Raw genomic sequence first — 20,947 nt, forward strand, 5'->3', positions numbered from 1 at the left:
GAGTAATCGTGTTCACTAGAGCACGCATGTTGTTCCTTGTTGACAGCTATTTTCTGCCTTATAATTAGATCTGGATGTCCTACATTCGGAAATCTAAAATTTGAAATTAATTGATTAGGATCAAGAGAAAAGGATGTAACATTTCGTCATTCCTTAGAAGCACGTGAAGTCATTTCATCATCATCATCATCATCATCATCAATTATACAGTATGCTGAAGAGTCTCTTGAAAAATGAGGGAAACATTCTTTTGGAGAATGGTCTATGTGAGTTGCATTGTCCTCAATTTCTCTGGTCTGGTGTGTGTTGTTTGGTTAAATGAAATCTTTCAAAATTGTCTTGTCTGTTTTAGAATCATCAGCTTGGGAACTGTTATCATTATTTACGACTATCCATGAGAAGGCATTACATTTGACAGACAGTCAGAAGTTAGCATAACGTTCTCATCTATAGAACAGTAAATTGAAGAGTCACGTGTGAATAGACAAGAAGCTCTGTATTCTCTGAGGATTATTGTTGGATCGTCTTGGTAGGCATTGTCTTCTTCCTCTTCTTCTATTTCTCGTGCTTGTTTAATTTCAGACATGTTTGGATATTCTAGAGAAGCAACATTGTCCAGTGAGGAAATAGGTTTCGAGTAATAAAAACGTTTGCAAGGTTCTCTTATGTGTTTCCATACTATAATGCTAATCAAAATTACAATTGTTATTGAAGAGAAAGCGACAAACACTTGATTTCCAATAGCACTTTCCTTATCTGCGAGAAAAAAAGAACATTCAAGCGAACAAAAGAGGAATATGAATTATTTTTGAGATAAGAGTGTTTCAAGCATTGATAGTGAAGACATCTGGTCTAATTTAAAGTGAGTTGTATAAACACAAAAATAGTGGTATCACAACAATATTAAAAGTAAACATATATGATATAATTATCTTTCATTTCCTCCTCACGTAGATGGTACATCTGCTCATGCTAACATCATGTTTTCTTTGTGTTTTATTCATAATTAATTAATCGAACATGTACTGTTGTGAGAGAAAAAGAAACGTTATCTTACGAAAGTTTGTGCATACAAAGACATACCTCTGTTCTGTCTAATGCATCCTTCTAATCTGTGGCAACTTTTTGGAAAGAATAATGGTAATTACATACTTTTGTTTGAGTAGAAAAGGTGTACTGATCAGTTGATTATCGAATTAGAACTAGTTTACAAAAATAATAATAATAATTAAAAAAAAAAAAAAAAAAAATGCTTTCGCGGTAGATACAGCTTGATGTATGTTGTCGTATTTGATAAGTGTTTGTGTTCTGTATCAATCGTTTTATGTAGTATTTTTCCCACCACTGTCCCAGAAGAGGGGGAGGGTTGAACGTTCACAAACATGTTTAATCCCACCCCCACATGTACCTGTTCCAAGACAGGAACCTGTAGTCCGGTGGTTGTCGTTATTTTTATGTGGCGGTCGCCCTATAACAATCATTGTGTCCGTCCGTCCGTTACAAACTGTTGTCCGGGATGTAACTTTTTTTAACTTTTGATACAGACTTTCGATATTTGGCATGTAGGTAGATCATCCAAGGACGATGTATTTTGTACCATATATAGATACCTATGACAGTGAAATGTGACCTCAAGGTCAAATTTCTGGGTTTTTTTAGACAAATCCGTGTCAGGGCTTTAACTTTTTTTGTTTTTTGATGCTGGTTTTTAATATTTGGTGGTGGGAAGATCACCTAAAGATGGTGTGCCATGTACCATGTTTAGTGATTTTTAAGTGTATATGGCTTAATTGTCATGGCGGGGCCTACAGAGATGGAATTCATCTCCTTCTTTTTTGTTTTAGCATTTTTCCTAAATATTAGGTCGAGTTTTATCTTTTATGAATAGTTTCCGTTATTTATTTTGGGATCTCTTCACATATTTTTTTATAGAATGGATTTTGTCAACCATTGAAACCCGTGTATAGACCAATAAAAGTTCATTGTTCTTTCCTTGGCTTTTGGTGGATGACTGTCTCATTGACATTCATGCATTCATATCACATCCCATTCCATATGAACATGTACTAGCATAGGTTTGTACTGAAACATAGTTCTGTTTTCAATTTGAATGTATTTCGCTTTACCCTTTCCCAGTTTAATGTGCGTTAGAAAATAATTTAAGTAAATCTTACTAAAATAATTCGCTAATTTACTATTCGATCATCTTAAGATTAGCTTGCTATTCTGATGATACGGTGTATTGAAAAGCGAATACTTGTTCCAGTATAAGTTTTTCTTTATTACGATGAAGTACTGATGGACCCTTTAAAATCAATCTTCCCTTTTAATCTTATATTCGACATTTGCCATGGGATGTTACTTTTCTTTCAGTCAAACTTATTGATAATACGAGGTCCATAAAAAAAATTCGGGCAATTTTGTTCACAATTAGTTCCATACATGCCAGGGGGACAATCTGTCATGAAAAAATAAACATTCTTTATTTATATTTTTTTCTCCGTCAAATCAAAAACAAAATACAAACAGGTATATCCCTAAAAATGTCTGCGGTAGTTAAGGTTACAATATGAATAACTGGATTTAAATATCGAACATAAATTAGTGTTTCATATGTTTAAAATGTAGGAAATAGAACAGCATTTGTTTACCCGTGACAAACAAGTTCTCATGCATACATACCCCACTTATATTTCCATATTCACCATGGAATGTTACGGAATTGGTTCAGCCGTGAGATTTTCTTTTCAAATGGACGCTTGCTACAGTTACCTGCACTTTATGCCGTTTGTATCGAACATGTATAATCCATCTATGCTTTAAAATTGACCAATTCAGAAAATGTACTGCATTTTTGGATTAAGTTGTTCATGACGTTCCCCATTGGTCAAACCGTATTTAATGCGGACGCTTCGACGACTCAACGTTAATTACGAGGACGGAAGTTGATTGTCTATATTGGGCCATGTATATTTAAATCTGAGTTACTCTTTGTTTCTTTCATTTTACCTTCAGTGTTTCTACTCCGTTAGATTGTCCTGGTAGGCAATGAAGAAGTAAAGGACAAATCAAATATTTTGATTTTATTATTATATCAATCATTATCATTTCTATATTCCTATTTTAGTCTCAGTTGAGAGAAAAATTAAATACTGTGAAAGTACTATTGTTCGTGGGGAACCAATTTTCGTGGTTTTCGTGGGTAGGTCATACCACGAAGTTTGGTTCCCAACGAATAGTAGACTCGCATTGATGAGTATACTGAAAACTTCAAAACCACGAATTCAAGAATCCACGATTTTATGTTTCTTCCCTTTTCCACCAAATATTTTAACCACGAATTAAAGTACTTTCACAGTAGAGCTAAGTTTCCTTAAATGCAATGTCAGAAAATAGATGGCATGTAACATTTAGATCATTATTCAGGCATCCCAATTCTCTGTTACATCTAAAACATACAGATCTCGATCAAGCAGTATTCTTTTAGCATTTTACTAAATATACACAGATATAACATCCTAATGAGCAAGGTAAATTTTGAAAGCCTCGTTTTTTTCAAGCCTGCGTGACCTAAAAAGTACATGTGCCCTGCAAGATTTCAGGGCACCTTTTACCAAATTACAGGTTTAAATAAATTCCTCGAAACTTTCGAAATAATTATTAGTTTATGAATGATTTAAACGCGTGGTATCACATTCATACTCGATGGATTTTTTCATGCTACACATGATGGATTTGATCTTGCTATACATGATGAGTTTTACCTTGCTATGAGGTTCCGGAAATTGGAATAACAATAACATTGTCATAAAATAACACTTTATGGAATGTTAGATATTTATGTTTTGCGAAGTTTTTTTTAAAAATATATTCATTACATTTATTAAACAATTATACTTATGCATGTTAATACTAGCATTTCATTTTGTCTATATTGACAAAGTTGCCGGCATTGTATTCCATAATATCTTGACGGGCATTTATCCTCACAGTCAATACCAATAGTTCCACTGGGGCAAACTAAACAAATTGAAATAGACGTGTATATACACAAACACAACATATGGTTTGCACCTATACAATTTCAGCATGTTTTAATAACTGCCTTAACAAATTATTATCCTTTTTACAAGGAAAAGAGAAAGTAAAATTAAAGTATACTCTTATTATAGAAACTACGTAATTGTAAAACCCTCTAAAATAATTATCCAGATAAAAAAAGTTTAAATAAGAATAATGAAAATATTGGAAAATCTATATTTTTCTAATAAAAAAAGGCACCTCTTTTCTTAAAAAAAAATCATGTGACAGCTTTAGTATAAATGACATGACTGCACGGAACCAAATAAAGGGAAGAAAAACAATACCTTTACATCTTTCTGGACTGCCAACCTTTCGAAAATTTGCACAACAACTTAAATAGCCATCCCTATAAATCAACAGTAAAATGTTTCTTAATACATGAAATGTCAGTCTTTGTAAGAATCAGGCAGTAGGTGAAAGTATGAAAAAAAACTACCATTTAGAAAATTTAATTTGACTATTTGCACCATCAGAACCAAGGAAATAAGACAATATTGCAATGAACTTTGTTAAATTCAGCTATAATTTCATTGAAATGCACTAACATGAACATTTCAAGGACAGATTACTCTATCAAAATACCTTTTCTTTCTGATATTTTGTTGAAATATTTCTGAGCAAATCTAGTGATGCATGGATCAAATAATGTATTTTTTTTTATATAAAAGAAGCATACTTCGGTGAATTATATTGCCAGATTTGGGATTTCAGATTTTATTACATACGCTCAGACACATACATACAGGTGTTACATAAGGTCAATCACACAAAGAAAACGACAGAGAAATGATCAATAAGAAATAAATACAGAGTTACATGTAAATACAGTTACTTATTGAGAGCGAAAGATGACATATCTATCATAGCATAGCAGATATTTTTTTTAATTAAGCACAGAAAATATTTTAGAAAAGCAGAGGACGCTTACCCTACCGGTGCACCTGGTCCATGCTCCCAGTTTTTAGTGGAGTCCGAGTTGCTCATTTACTTTTGTTACTTTGTATGTATGATTTTAGTTATTTTATATTCTTTGTTGTTTATGTCTGTTTTCCATGTCTGGTCTTTGTTCCTGGAATACATTCTTTTGATTACCGCTATAACCTTGAAGTATGGACTAGGTGCATGAGTAGGGTGAGTGCCCTCTACTTTTTTCAGAAACACCCGCCAAGTTGCTCACATAAAATGTGTCCAATACATAAAGCCATAGCCCATTTATTTTTATCTTATTTTAAGTCTGTCGAACATTTTTATTAAATTTAGCCAAGCTGGTATTTTTGTTTTATTTTTACATGGTTCATTCAGCCGTTCAATATATACGAGTGGTATTTTTGTATTTATGAGAATGGAATAAAGAAATCAAATGCCTACTATTGACATCTTTAAAGACCTCTTTACATTAAACTTTTAAATCTGATTTGATTTGATGTTGAATATTCTCTCTGCCCTATGATACATGTATATCTTTATTTAAACATTTGTATTTTGATAGCTTATCAAAACCACACCTGATTTCAATAGTATCAGTAGCGTCTGATAAAACTAGTTTACCACGTGAAAGCTAGTTTATCAATGAGGTTATCTTTGTAAACTATAAATAAACTGTAGAACAGCTTACCAATGATTACATTAACTGTATTTCACGTGTTGTATGCATTGCGTGTAAACGAGACTTTACGATTAGTGAACCACATTTACCGATGTAAAACTAAGCTAAACAATCACATAGACTATCACCGATGGTGATTGGCGAAAATATGGTCCGGCTAAAACAAGTAATGAATAAACATTTGAGCCTTAGATAATTAGATTTAAGTAGAAAACCAAACAAGTCTTTTGTTGTTTTTTTTTTTAAAGTAGGTTTGAACATTCAAAAGATTGGAAGAACATTTTTATTTTGCATGCAATTATAGTCAAACTATCAACTTATACGTCATTTATTACAATGCTTCATGTAAACGAGTAAAAATCATCAATAAAATACCAACGCTAACTTGTACTAAGAATAAAAGTATTTGACTATTTCACTTAATTCTAATTAGTTTAATTTTTGCAGACTTACTTAACTAATAATTAATTACACTCATTTAGGGTGTTGACTAGCACTAAACAAACTACGATTAAATTAAAAATCGTTCAAATTCACACATTATTCATGTTTTGATTGATCAATACTGTTAACTGTCAATAGATTGCACCATTTGTAATTTACATGCATTATTTTAGTGTATTGTGATAACCCATTTAAGTAGTTTCCGTTGTCAAAGTGTGTGGCGAAAATACCACATATGATTTTACAACATGGTGAACTGTTCCTCGATAACGCTGAACTATTAGGAATGTCACAAAAATTAAAATATAACTATTTACAACAATTAGTTGAAAATTTACCAAAAATGTACATTCAGCTGGCCTACAATGTATCACATTGTATTACATTTCTCTAAATAACGACTACATGTATAGTGATATTATGCCGAAACTCCAATTACTGCTGTTCGAATTTTTGAGAGTAATTAATTTTAATGTAATTACTCAATACTACAATTATGCACCGCACTACACATTGAATTTTGTTTATATAATGTTAAAACATAATTTTTTTCACATTTTACTTTAATGATTCAGCACAACTTACGTAGAAAAAAAATCTAATGAACGATAAGAAAACCTAAAATGTTAATGAAACAGAAAAAGAAGAAAAAAAAAACTTAATATTAATATTATAGTACTTGTTTATTCAAGAATTATGCAAAAGTTATTAATTCTTTAAGAAACATACTGGGTGTATCTTCACTAATATCAGGGTTTTGAGGGTTTACATATCAGGCACAACGCTATTGGTACACATTCGACATTGTTAATGATGTAACACTATGTTTTATATTGCTGATGACTCGGTTTTCGGATTGTGTGACACTTCCAATAACACACAATGTTTATCTTATTATCAACAATTCAACAAATTAGATATGCATACTAAGAAGACAGACAGAATAAGGAGACTTTTTTCGATATTTCCATTAAGGATGTTTGTTTGTCATGTTCAGTCATTTATGTCTGACTCCTATGATTGTATCAGTTTCATACAATCTATTATTATTAGCCCTGTGACTTCCTCTTTTCACAATTTCCTTGAAAACACCTTAAAATATCAATCGGGAAGTTCTCCTGAAATCTTTGTTATTTTTGCATTGTTTATTTAGTAGATAAAACCTACTTAGATAAAAAAAAACCTAAGAACAATATACAGAAACCCTTTTCCTGTCAAAATTATATCTCAAAAAAGGGAAAAGAGTAATCAATGGAATCAAGATTATAGCGGAAATCAAACGAATGTAATCCAGGGACAAAGACATGGAAAACAGACATACACAAAAAAGAACATAAAGAAACTAAAATCATACATACAGAGTAACAAAAGAAAAGGAGCAACTTGGACTCCACTATAAACTGGGAGTATGGATCGGGTGCAACGGTACGGTAAGCGTTCTCTGCTTTTCTAGGAACACCCACTGAGTTGTTCAAAAAAGTGTTCCGGGATAGACGAACGAGGAAAGAAAAACTATGATCCGTTAAATAAATCGGTTTTCATGGTGCAGATGGATACACCATAAAGATCCATGATGACGACTATAAAACTTCTGTAGTGATGAATTCAATCTTGTTGCAACATAACCCTGTTCCAGAAGCGTATTTGTTAGCGTTCTAGCGTCTGCGTAGTCTGCGTAGTTTCAGCAAGTTCTGGCATAACGTATGAGTGGTGATATGAACACTCCATACGCAGGTGCTGAAGGGATGTTGCCACAGATGAAAGGAAAGTTGACAATTTTGAATGAAATGTCATCACGTTTGTCGTAAAGTTTGGTCAATAGTTTTCCTTTACCATCGATTTTTAAGTGTATGTCAAGATATGAGGCTGACTTCAAAGTGTCTGTAGTATCCTTTATCTCAAGTTCTTTTGGGTAGATGCGATGTATCAAATCCTCGAAATTAGGATTGTTTAAAGATAATACGTCATCTATATAGCGGAAACTGAGATTAAAGGATCTAGCCAAAAGATATTCTTTCTTTCTGATCAGATCAGCTATAAAGTCAGCCTCATGAGAGTAAAGGAATAGGTCAGCAAGTAAAGGAGCACATTTTGTTCCCATTGGAATGCCAACCGTTTGTTGAAAAACACGTCCACCACACTGGACAAATATGTTGTCGATTAAAATCGTAGACAATGTTTTTGTATCGGGTCTCTGAAAACAGATGTAGCCTTGGCGCTCATTTATCTACTTAAAACTTTCATTCGTTTCAAAATTAAAGACCTAACGGCCTTTAACCACTCTGACAGAGAATCAGTGTCTTCTTGTTCTCGTTTTATTTTCTTGCATAGTCCTTGACGGCATTCATAAGAACCTTAAAGTTATAATTCTAATTTATGGAGAGTGGTTCACGGTACTTGGGACCTGTAGGATATTACGCACAGATGAAATTCGTTTTCGATGATGGTTAAATCTCCCGTAACGACGTAATCAGAAGGACCATATTTAAATGGAGAGTTTTTGCAAGACCAATCAGGTGGTTTAGCCTTGAAGTCCTAAATCTCGAGGTTCTGCAAAAGCCTTTTATAATTGAAAATTTTGGATGCAATGGGTGAAGTATAGGAATATGAATTATTGGTATAGATTTGTCTTTGAAATATGGAGGAATTTTGTTGGTAACTTTTTTGTGATGGAGGATGTCAGCCAAATTAATTGCATCTATACCTTTATTGACACACGGTAGTGGAAGAAATGGTAGTTTTTTCATCTTTACTTTTTACACAAACTGGTTTTAAGAGTCTGTGGAAATCAATATTCAAAATGATGGCAACAAGTCTGTATAATGATGAAGTGGGATCAGAAACAGGAGTGTTAAGACTCGTTTTGTAAAGGGAGTGTACTAGAGTGAGTGGTATAGAATAAACCTTGGTACTAATGTGGTGAAGTCAAAGAGGTTTTTGCTTGAAAGGAAGGAGACCATCTATGAAGACATCATGTAACTTAGGTGACGTATAGTGGCGATGGCCATGACTCCTATCCCGTCTTGGATTTTTGTCAAATAAATTCATCACATTTATGCTATTGTTATATTGGCTTGAAAGGTTTCCTTTACTTTTGATGTTGTCATTGTATCCGTAAGGTATTGCAGTACCTAGTCTGCGTATCCTGTACTCCTCTCTTTCCCTACGATAGTTTTTACTTAAAATGGAACTGTTGGTAGGATTTTTTTTTAAAATACGAACTTTCATAGAGAGCATTGAGTGATCTTGGTGATTGAAGTGTTGATAAACTGTCGGGAATTGGGTGGTGTTAATTCCCGAACGATGACCGCACATTTGTTTAATCGTTCTTGCGTTTCTCCGACATATACTAAACCACATAAGTTGCATTCTATTCCATATATTTTGTTGATTTGCAACTTAAGTCATCGTGACTTCTTGTATGGAAGGTTTTGTTTGTAAAGGAACTGGAAAAGTAAGAGTCGGTTATAAGAATGTTGCATGTTTTTGCATTTTTTAATACCACAAAACAACAGAGTGTCTGATCTGCTGTCAGGTTCGGACCTTTTTATACTCTGCTACGTCCGAGTTTTTCTATAATTCCTCTTGTTGGAACCATTTATTTTAAAAATTGTATTACTGGGTTGATGATACCCTCGGGGACAAAATTAACTAGCAGAGGTATCGATCTAGTGGTATGAAAGAGTAATCAAGGGAACCAAGATTATAGCAAACCCATCTATTGTTTTCTTCTTATATTCATTGAGCACTGAGATCGTAAAAGCTTTCACAACGCTTTGAAATCTCTGTGGCTTTCAAATTGACCAGCGAACATCCTCAACAACATTTCTGTGGAACATGTAGTATTATTGTTTTTTTGTGAGTAATTGTTATAACATTCAAAAAAGACCTGTACATAAAGATGTTTAAACTCTCTTGTCATTTACCTTTCTTTTCGAGACGTTCTGATCATTACAAATAATACAAAGACAAAGTTTAATTCTTATATTTTAAACTCGTTTTTTTTTTTAAATCATTTTGAAGGATTGATTGACAGTTCATGTCCAGTATGTCCAATATGACTTTAATTTCTAAAAGATATATTTTCTCTTGCGTCATATTTGACCTTTAACGAGTAGTTCAGCGGATGTCTCCATTTGCACCATAAGAACCGATTTTGTTAACGTGTCATAATTTTCTTTACTCTCTCAGTGGGTGTTCTAGACAAGAATTTCCTTTTGAAGTTTAGAAAATACTGAGCATTGGCATTTATCTAAAACAATAAAGCAAGCATAAGATTGGTTTGCGGTACCCTTTCTTGGTATCCTAAAACATTAAATACAGTATAGACGGTTTAAATAAGTGTGGTATAATGACAACTAATTCTCTTGAGTTTTTTTTTCAAAGTTTCAGAAAGGATATTTAAAAATGCACCCTACCAGTGCACCTTGTCCTTTCTGTCAGATTTTAGTGAAGTCCAGATTTCTCAAATACTTTTGGTTTTTTTGGACGCGTTAATTTAGTTATTTTATGTTCTTTGTACTGTATGTCTACTTTTATATTGTTCACTAATTCATTATTCCATTGTCTATATGCACTGTTTCGTCTTTATTCTTAGAATACATTGTTTTGATTTTTGAATCTTGGTACCCTTCATTAGTCTTTAAAGTAAACACAAAAGTAAAACCAAATTACAATAAAGAAAAAAAAACGGAACAAACACCAAAACCAAAAGAAAAAAAAAAGCAAAATAATTAATTCTATCAATAATGTTGAGTGGCATTACGAATTCCTCAACGAAAAGATAGTGCGATAAGCCTGAAATGTTTCATAACGGTGTGACTAATATATTTGTACGGTGCAAGTATTTGAACACGAATAATATAAAACTTTAAGCATAATTTTAATTCCAGACACCAGAGAAGATGTTCTATAAATGCATTGAATCAATCATTTGTGTATTTGGGATAACAATTTCGTATGACTAATTTGCAAAGGTTTTCATTCAGTATATCATAATACAACATCTAACATCTTTAAATATTAAAGGGGTCTGGCAACATATTGAAGGCGCGTCAACACCAGATTTTGATAGCAATGGTTATGTGACTTGAATAGAAAACACATTAATCAGCGATATGAGAACATACCTCCTTCATGTTGCTCAAAACTTCAACATCTTTGTTTTCTTCTGCCTATGGAACGGTGCTGTAAACAAAATTTTCACTACAGACTACATGGGTCGATGGTAGTAACCAGAAAACGACAGTCATACATTGATTACGACCTTAAATCAATGGCGAATGTTCTCAAAGACGAGAAAGCTCTTTTTTGGATTGGAAATCATACACCAACTGGAAGGAGAGATTAAGGCCGTGTTTTAAAGCAAAACACCTGAGTGATTCTGGGGTAGGATGGACTAGAAAGTTGTATATACCACAGGAAATCGCACGGTTAGTCATGCATTTATGTTAAAGCATTCAGTGTACTCTTTAAATTTACGAATACAATGTTTTGTCATTTACATAAATAAGAGAAGAAACTGAAATGAAACATGCACAAAAACGCTTTGTTGATGAGGAAGCAGGAACTTTGAACGCACCCGAAGAAATAATAGTGAATATCACCAATTAGTCTCGAACAGCTTGGTCTTATCGAATCTTTGTCCGACGTTTTGACGTCAAGAAGTCTCGGGATTTGATTAAATCAAATGTCGAAAGCCTCTGTCCGCCATAATGCAGAAGTTCATTTGGACCCATGTTATATATATGTATCAGATTAAAAAATTACAATTGATCATTTTTTTTCTTATGGGTCATATAACTAGATTTAAATCGATATTTTTGATATATAACAGTGTTAAATTTTAATGTTATCCCTCAAATCTATATATCTTTTTACATCTGTTATTGCCTTTTTATCAAGTGGGATTCAAATATTGTATCAGTAAAATAATTTTAGAAATTTAACTCTCTATTCCAGTGAAGAATATTTCTGTTATACTTCAAATATTTTGTAACCACGTGGTTACAGACTCGTTAATTGGCAAGCAGCTTCAATAAAACTGGTAGACCCAGGACATTGATAAAAGTTGGGTCCCTGAACACGAAGGCTGATACCGATTTGATGGGATTTCACAACATTTACAGCGATTATTGCCTCAGGAATGCTGGTGGTTTATATCGGGTAAGTTGTTTGATGTTCTAGTTTGCCAAAAAAACAAAGGCTAGCGATAAGTTAGTTGTTGAGTGTCCTATTTCGACTAAGAAAGGCTATTGATAAATATCGGATCAGTTGTTCGGTATTCTACTTTGACTATGAAAGGCTGGACGTAAATGTAAGGTAAATAGTTCTGGTGTACCTAGGAAAGGCTGGCGGGAAACATGAGATGAGTTATTAAGTGTTGAAGTTTGTTGTTATGAATACAGGCCTTATGTTCGTTTCACTTTAATGTTCACTTTGAAGAAATACACATACACACACACTACAGTATTTGTGTAAGTAAACTTTTTGGGTGATATATTGTAATACAAATGTGATATATTCGCTTTATATATGCGGTTAACATATTCTTGAATTGCGAAAATAAAACGGCTGTAAATAAATTGTAGAACTGAAATGGAATAAACGAAACTACAGTATCAAAACTTGTTTTTTGAAAAACTTAACTGCTTTTCTTGTCATTTGATTGGTACTCAAGAAAATAATTTAACCCCCCCCCCAAAAAAAAAAACAAACAAAGGATATTTTCTTAAATATGAAGATATTTGATTAAAAATGTATATTTGTTGTTTACCTTTAACGAAAATTTTAATATTTATTTAGTGCAGTTTTGCTTTAAATATGCCAGTTTTTTTTGGTTTTTTTTTGGTCCTCAGATTTTTTACAGCACTTTATACGGTGGTGGGGGCTAGGGTCAAAATTTAGCACATTTTCACATTGTATGTAAACAAGCCATTAAATGGCCAAAGATGCCGCATGACCCTATGTTTTGAAAGTTGCAAAAGACATCTAGATTAATGAGCCTTAATGAATAATACGGAAAGCTTCTTGATTTCTAAAGTTTAATTCACAAAGGGCATAACTTAAAAGATGGGGTTGCATTGAAAGCAATAGTAGTTTACTTACTTAATTTATTCCTATAAACATAAACATGTAATTGTTTTGTATATTCATTAAATATTTTTGTAAGAACTATTCTGTAACTCATGGATTTTCATTTTTTATAATGATGGAATAAACACTTTTAAAATTAAAACAAACATTTTGCCAACAAGTTTCTCCAATAAAGACTCTTAGCAAACAGTAATGGAGACATATTGTATTCAGTTAATTCAATTAAACAAAAGGAAAACACACAACGCAAATAAACAAACAAGCAAAACAAGATCAGAAATAAAAAAAAATAAAACAACAACAACAACAACAAATAATTAAAAATAGAGAAAAAAATAAGAAAAATGAAATAAAGCACCACGGCCTATGTGTGTAATAAAACTTTACACACGTTTGTTGAATTACATTTTTTTGCTGATTGAAATGTGGAAATATTGATTAATAAAATAGGCAAATTAGTTTTCCTTTTTCCCCCATACATAAGATTCATTCACACGGCACGTGCGAGTGATTTAAAATATATAGTTTCTCGCTAAAGGGAAATTAAAATGTCGCGTGAAGATTTTCACGCTTACCACGATTACCATGTTAACCATATGTACAGTTGTTATTCATATTAATTTAAATCTTGTTGATTTACGAATGTTATTCATATTTTAAAAGATTAGTTGGTAGTGTATCAACTAATCATAATGGTAGTGATATTGATGACACAATGACTTGATGACAGGAGGGGATGTCCTTGATGACGTAATTGATGTTGAGATAATTTTGGGTGTTGTTTAATTTATTTTTTTTTTGATTTTATTCATGGGAGAAACAGATTTTCCCTCATTTTTCTCGGGGATTAAAGGATTTCTGCACTCTCAATAGTTAAAGCTCGTAGGTTAAAATCTAAAATTATATCATTTTGCAAGATCCTTCATGGTAAAATTGATGATGGCTTTCAGAAAGAACGAAGATGCGTTGATCAGATTTTTACGATCATTAAGCGAAATATTAAATGAGACATGCCTTAACTCATCAACTTTATTGATCAGAAGGCATTTGACAGCATGTACAGTGAACCCTGAGGTAAATATCGGGGTATTATGGTATAATTTCTGTAAGTCTCGTTCTAGTTTCATTTTCCTTACCGGAACATATTGAAATCCGAAGACAGGTCTGCATGGGAACAATGTTTACTCAGCATATAACGTCTTTGAAATTTAATCTTCAAGTCAACACTGGCAAAAACCAAAATACGCACCTTCTTCAGTAATGAAATACCAGTGCTGTATGTGTCAGACTGTATTTTGTCTAACTTGGGATGAAGAACATAAATTAAATCAGGTCGAATTCAAAGTGTAACGGGCAAACGAAAGGACGGATATTCTGATCATAAATTTTCACAATCTTCAATAATTATTTCCGATATTCGAATAATTTGCTAATTAATGAAATAACATATTTAACAAAGGAATGGTATAATGCTTACTTGAAAAACAGTCACCTCTTTTCCTAAGGATTCATTATTTTACTCCAAGTACCAACCTTTTTTTATTTTTTTATTTCTTATTGAATAAAGTCAGGGTTTTACAACACCCCCCTACATCACTACCCGACTATAGTGTAATGGGGTTTTGTAAACATGTATATAATCCTCACTATATTATATTAATTTGAAAAACTGCACTTATCACCCTTATTCACTCTCACTCTCACACTCTCTCATTCTCAAAAGACAATCATTCTATCATACATACATTTCGATTTACAATTTGAAATAAAAAAGACAAAATATACTGTCTTGTGTTTTAAAGTCCAATAAACACATTTTTAATTATCAAATATCTGAAATATTTCTAATAGGGGCCCATATCTTCTCAAATGTATACAAAATATTATTTTTCTTGGCAATGAAATGTTCAATGCGATAGTAATGTCGAATTTTTTGGTTTAAACCGACAATGTTACATGTAGGCAGTTTTTCTTCCAATTTGTATTTGAATATTGACTATTTGCCAATAAATAATAAAAGATTTAATTTGATATCTGCCTCAGAAACATAAAAAAAGAAAGTGTTTTTTTTTTCATAACAAAATCAGAATACATTGTGTATGTAGTATTTTCTAAGAAAGATCTGAAATTATATAAGACATATGAAGTGACATCCAAGTACCAACTTATTCCTGTTTACTACAGCATTCTAAACAAAATATCAAAAATAAATATATTTTGGCTTTCCAACCATAAATCACATTTTGCATAATTCTTAGACGGGGTGCTACTTTAAAAGCGGGTTCCATCCAAAACCAGACAGTGCATTGTACATGATTATCATTTCAACAAATGCTCATCTATTTCATATCACAAATGCACCCTTTCTCGAAAATTAATGTTTTTTTTATCAACTGCAACAATTAAAAAGAAATTAATCACAGAAAATATCGAAATTTATTGAAAAAAGAGAGATAAGTCTTTCATTTTGTGCAAAATTTGGCTGTTTTCTAAGGGAACTTTACAATCATTTTCTGAGCCATCTCTTTAGTTAAGAATATCTTTGCACTATTTGGCATATATGTATATGATATTAACATTACATCGAAACAAAACATTGTGTCGGATACCATGTGCCATCCGTATCAAAGGAAATGTCTGGTTTCCAAATGGACAGCCTCTTACGTATCACATGCAACAGCTGTCATGAAAATTAGAATTACTTGTTAAATGTACTAAATCATTGATTAAAATAGTTTTGAATTTACATAAAGGAAATCGATACTACCTATACATTGGAATCAGTGTTGATAGAAAAGCATACTTTATATGGGTATTTTTAAAATCCTTTCACAGAAAAGTCAAAATGCTATATTTATCAAATGGATGCTTACAGCAATGCTTTCCTGTTAGGAAATGAAAAAGCGACATTGCTAAATATTAAAATCATCAAGTAAATCATATCACAGTATTCCCACAGAAATTTGAAAATTGGAAAAACAAAATTTTTCATAAAATGTCATATCGGTTATAAACCGGCCAAAAAGTTATATATGCTTCAATATTTTGTCAGGACAGTTCATTCGAAAACGGTTGTTTAACTTAATTGTAACAAGAACAAGAAAAGAAATAATGTTTGTCAACTATTTGTTAGGAAAAGTAAATACTTTGCCATTTTCATATCAAAAGAGCTAGTAGAACCTTGTGGGTCTATCAAGTAACTTAACACTTTTAATTGTTAATTGTTCGCCTCTAATCATCTAAACTCAAAGTAGTATAAAATAATTGTATTACAATCATCTTTAAGTTGAATAGTATTATACATCATTCTAAAGTTTTATACTTCTCTTGAAAATCTGTTGGAAATGAAACAACACTTTGTTTTAAGGTCTGTCTAGAGACTCCCGAGGACTTAATCCTTTTTTAAGTACGTTTTAAATGTTTCAAGAGTCACGATGGAAGTGCGCATATCACCATGTATCAAATCAAAAGCAAATGAACAAATACCAATCTTACTTTACTCTAAAAAAATAAAATCAGAACAACAAATTCTTATTCCAAGAAAATACGAAATAAAAATATGAAATTGATTTTAAAATTGTCTCATTTTGGGAGTTATGTAAGATCGGTCTTTCTATGGTTACTCATATTACATACATTCAAAATGTGTTGTATTCTTCGTCTTCAGCTTTATTCAGTGCTTCATATACGTTGTGAATTTCAAATTCCATTTTGTCTTCTGTTACAGATTCGGTACTAACTTCGTGTTCTATTGCATCTTCTATTTTGTTGTTTTCAAAACAGTCTGTTTCGTTTTTGCTTGCAACAAAAGTTTGTGGTTCCAAAGCAACGAATTATTTGTCCATCACTGATTCAACGACAGGATCTTGTTCATATTCGAATGATTTTCTTGCATGGCTGATTACACATGATGTAAAATGGTGCTGGCTGGTCATGAAGAATTCCTGTGAATTTCTGTTTTTTATATTTGTTTCTTCCTCTATGTCGGATTCAAGCATAGAACCTTTATTTTCCTGCATAAATCCCTCTTTTAATGAAAAATTATCAAGCACCTCGTCAGATACATCAGCGTTTTCAAAAGAATATTCTTCAATGTCACTACTTGTTCTAATAAACTTGGATTCCTTGTCGTTCTCTGGATTCCGTGAATCAGCAGAAGGCTCTTTTTTAGGCATTAGGCGGTTGCTTGAATAGTTAAGAAATTGCGACAACAGTTATTTAGTCAACATTGTAAAGCCACTGGATTGCCCACATAAATACCGTTCCGAATCGTCCTTTACTTTTCGATGGAGCGTTATAGGAAGATCAGCTAGGGATTCCTCTGAAGATTTGAACGTTGGTTGCTCTAAACTTGCTTCAACGGTCAAACTTTGTGCACCATACTTCAATGCATCATTTATTGCAGTGTTTATCTCTTCCCGAACGTCATTATTTTCTCCGAAAGGTTTGGATTCTGGTAATATTGATTTAGCAAGAGAGTATGGGCGCTCAACTAGTAATAATTTCCATTTTGACAGTTTATCTATGTAAATTGAGTGATCTTGTTCACGAGAGCTCACATGAAGTTTTTTTCTGACTGTACTTTTCTGTCTTCTACTTAGATCAGGAGGTCCTGAATTTGGAAATTTGAAATTTGAAATTATTTGATTAGGAAAGAGAGAAAAGGATGTAACATTTGCCCTTCCTCAGAAACGCGTGGAAGCATTTTATTCTCATCAATTAAACTGTATGTTGAAGAGTCTATTGAAATATGTGAGAAACATTCTTGTGGAGAATAGCCTCTTTTTGTTGCAATTTCCTCAATTTCTCCGGTCTGATGTGTGTTGTCTGTTTCCGTGAGATCTTTCAAAATCGTCTCGTCTGTTTTTGCATCACCAGCTTTACAACTGTTACCCTAATTTACAACAGCATAAGGAGGAATTGCACTTGGCAAACGTACAGAAGTTAGCATAAATTTTTCATCTATAGAATAGTAAATTGAAGAGTCACGTGTGCGTAGACAAGAAGATCCTTGTTCTCTGAGGATTATTGTTGGGTCGTCTTGGTAGGAATTGTCTCCTTCCACTCCTTCCACTCCTTCTATTTCTCTTACTTGATGGATTTCAGACATGTTTGGATATTCCGGAGAGGCAATATTGTTTATTGCAGGAATGGGATTGGATTTATGAAAGCGGTTGCAAAGTTTTTTTCTATGATTCCAAACTAATATGCCTATCAAAACCACAATTGTTATTGAAGAGAAAGCGGAAATCGCTTGATTTCCAATAGCACTTCCCTTATCTGTGAGAAAAAGAATAGAACGTCATTAAAATAATGTTGGATTTTATTTAGTTCTCAAATAAGATATTTAGGACAATGTATTGGGGAAAAATTCATTTGCGCGATATAAAGAGAATTATGCATTATTTTTAAGATAAGAGTGTTTTAAGCATTACAAGTGAAGGCATCTTGTCTAACTGAAAAAAGATTTCTCTGTGAATTTTTTTAACATGTTTACAATGATATCATGACAATGTAGAAAAAAAACATTTGATATAATTATTTTTCTCTTCACGTAGACGATACATCAGCTCATGTACTCAGCATTGTTTTCTTTGTGTTCTACTCATAATTTATTAATGGTACATGAACTGTTTTGTCTCTCTTTTTTGCAGCAGATACAATTTGTATTTGAATATCATATTGAATATTTGCATTCAATGAGTCTAACAGATTGTCACGAAAAAAATGAAACATAGACGGATTGCAAAATTTTCTCAAGGTTTGACCGAAAAAAATACTTACAAGTTTGTGCTTCTAAAGACATGAGGTATTAAAACTTGCAAAACATGCAACATTCTTATAACCGACTCTTAATTCTCTAGTTCCCTTACAAACAAAACCTTCCATACAGGAAGTCACGATGACATAAGATGCAAATCAACGAATTTACTATATGGATTAGAATGCAACTTATGTTGTTTAGTATATGTCGGAGAAACACAAGAACTATTAAACAAAAGAACGTGCGGTCACCAAATTCCCGACAACTTATCAACACTTTAATCAACAAGATCATTCAATCCTCTCTATGAAAGTTTGTATTCTGTACCGATCTCAAGAGAACAATCCAAATTCAACAGGTTTTTAAAGGTTTTAAGTTGTATTTCCCTACCACTGTCCCAGTTTAGGGTAGCGCTTACTGACATGTTTAACCCCGCCATATACTTTATGTGCCTATCCCTAACTAGCTATAGGAACCTGTAATCCATTGGTTGTCGTAGTTTTTTATGTTCATTGTTATTAGGGCCCCACCATGAAAAGTTGCAATTTACATATATTGACCACTCCCTATCCGTCCTTTATTTTCAAACTCGTGTCCGGACTGTAACTTTTTTCACCTAAAGAGAAGGTGTTGCCTACCATGGTTAGTGGCCTATGACTTTGAACTTTGACCTCAATGTCAAAGTCCTGTTTTTATCCGGTGACAAACTCGTGTCCGGGCTATAATTTATTTGTCTTCCGATGTAGACTTTTGATATTTGGTGTGTGGTTAGATCATCTAAAGACAATGTGTCATGTATCATAAATAGTGGCCTATGACCTTTAACTTTAACCTTTAGGTATGTATAGCTTAATTGCTATGGCGGGGCCCAGAGAGATAGATTCCATCTCAATGATTTTTAGTATGTTCTACGTTTTTTTTATGAATATTATGTCGATTTTTGTCCTTTATTAATAGTTTCACTTCATTTATTTTGGGCTTTTTACAGCTTGCTTTATGGTATAAGTTTTGTCCATCATTGAAACCCGCGTGGTGTCCTTTAAAAGTTTATTTGTTTGTTAATTCGCTTCCGGTGGATGACTGTTCCATTGGAATTCATATCACATGTCCTTTTTTTACTTATATCACAGGTTTGTTACTGAAGCATAGTTCTGTGAACAATTTCAATTTAAACTTAATTTTTTTTTACCTTTTTTCAGATTTATATACGTTAGAAAATCTTAAAACAAGTAAATAGTAAAATTGTACTGAAAAAAACTTGCTTATTTATTTTCGATCATCTTAAAACTAGCTTGCCATTCTGACGATATGGTGTGTTGAAAAGCAGATATTTGTCAGAATATAGGTTTTTCGTTAATATGATAAAGTACCTGTCAATGACTATTTATTCTTATAATCTTATATTCGACATTTGCTATTGGTTGTTACTTTTCTTTCATTTTTCGATATTTTTGAATCGCTATAGATAATGCATTACATTATAATTTACTTAATAAATCAAACTAGTTTTGTTTAAACAGTTTCAGAAACAACTTACATTTCCAAACTACTACACTCACACTTTTTGGTACAACCAGGCCCATAATAAAGATTCGGGCAATTTAGTTCACAGTTAGTTCCATACATGCCAGGGGGACAATCTGTTGTGAAAAAATTCTTTATCATTTTCTCTCCGTCAAATCATATACAAAACACAAACAGTTATATCCCTAAATTAACTCTGGGGCACTTAATATTACAATATAAACTACTGAATTTGATTATCGAACATAAATTCTAGTTTTTATATGTTTAAAACGTATAAAACACTTGTCAAACAAGTTTAACAGCACATATGCATACAGATTCACTTATAATTTCGAAGAAAGCTTCATATTTACCATAATTTTTTAAGGAATTATATTTAATATTTAATATTCTTTTCAAGAGAAAGCTTGCCACAGTTACTTTTAACG

This window comes from Perna viridis, chromosome 2 (assembly GCF_037379345.1).
Source record: "Perna viridis isolate PV_CMFRI_1.1 ecotype Kerala chromosome 2, ASM3737934v1, whole genome shotgun sequence".
Lineage (NCBI taxonomy): Eukaryota > Metazoa > Mollusca > Bivalvia > Mytilida > Mytilidae > Perna > Perna viridis.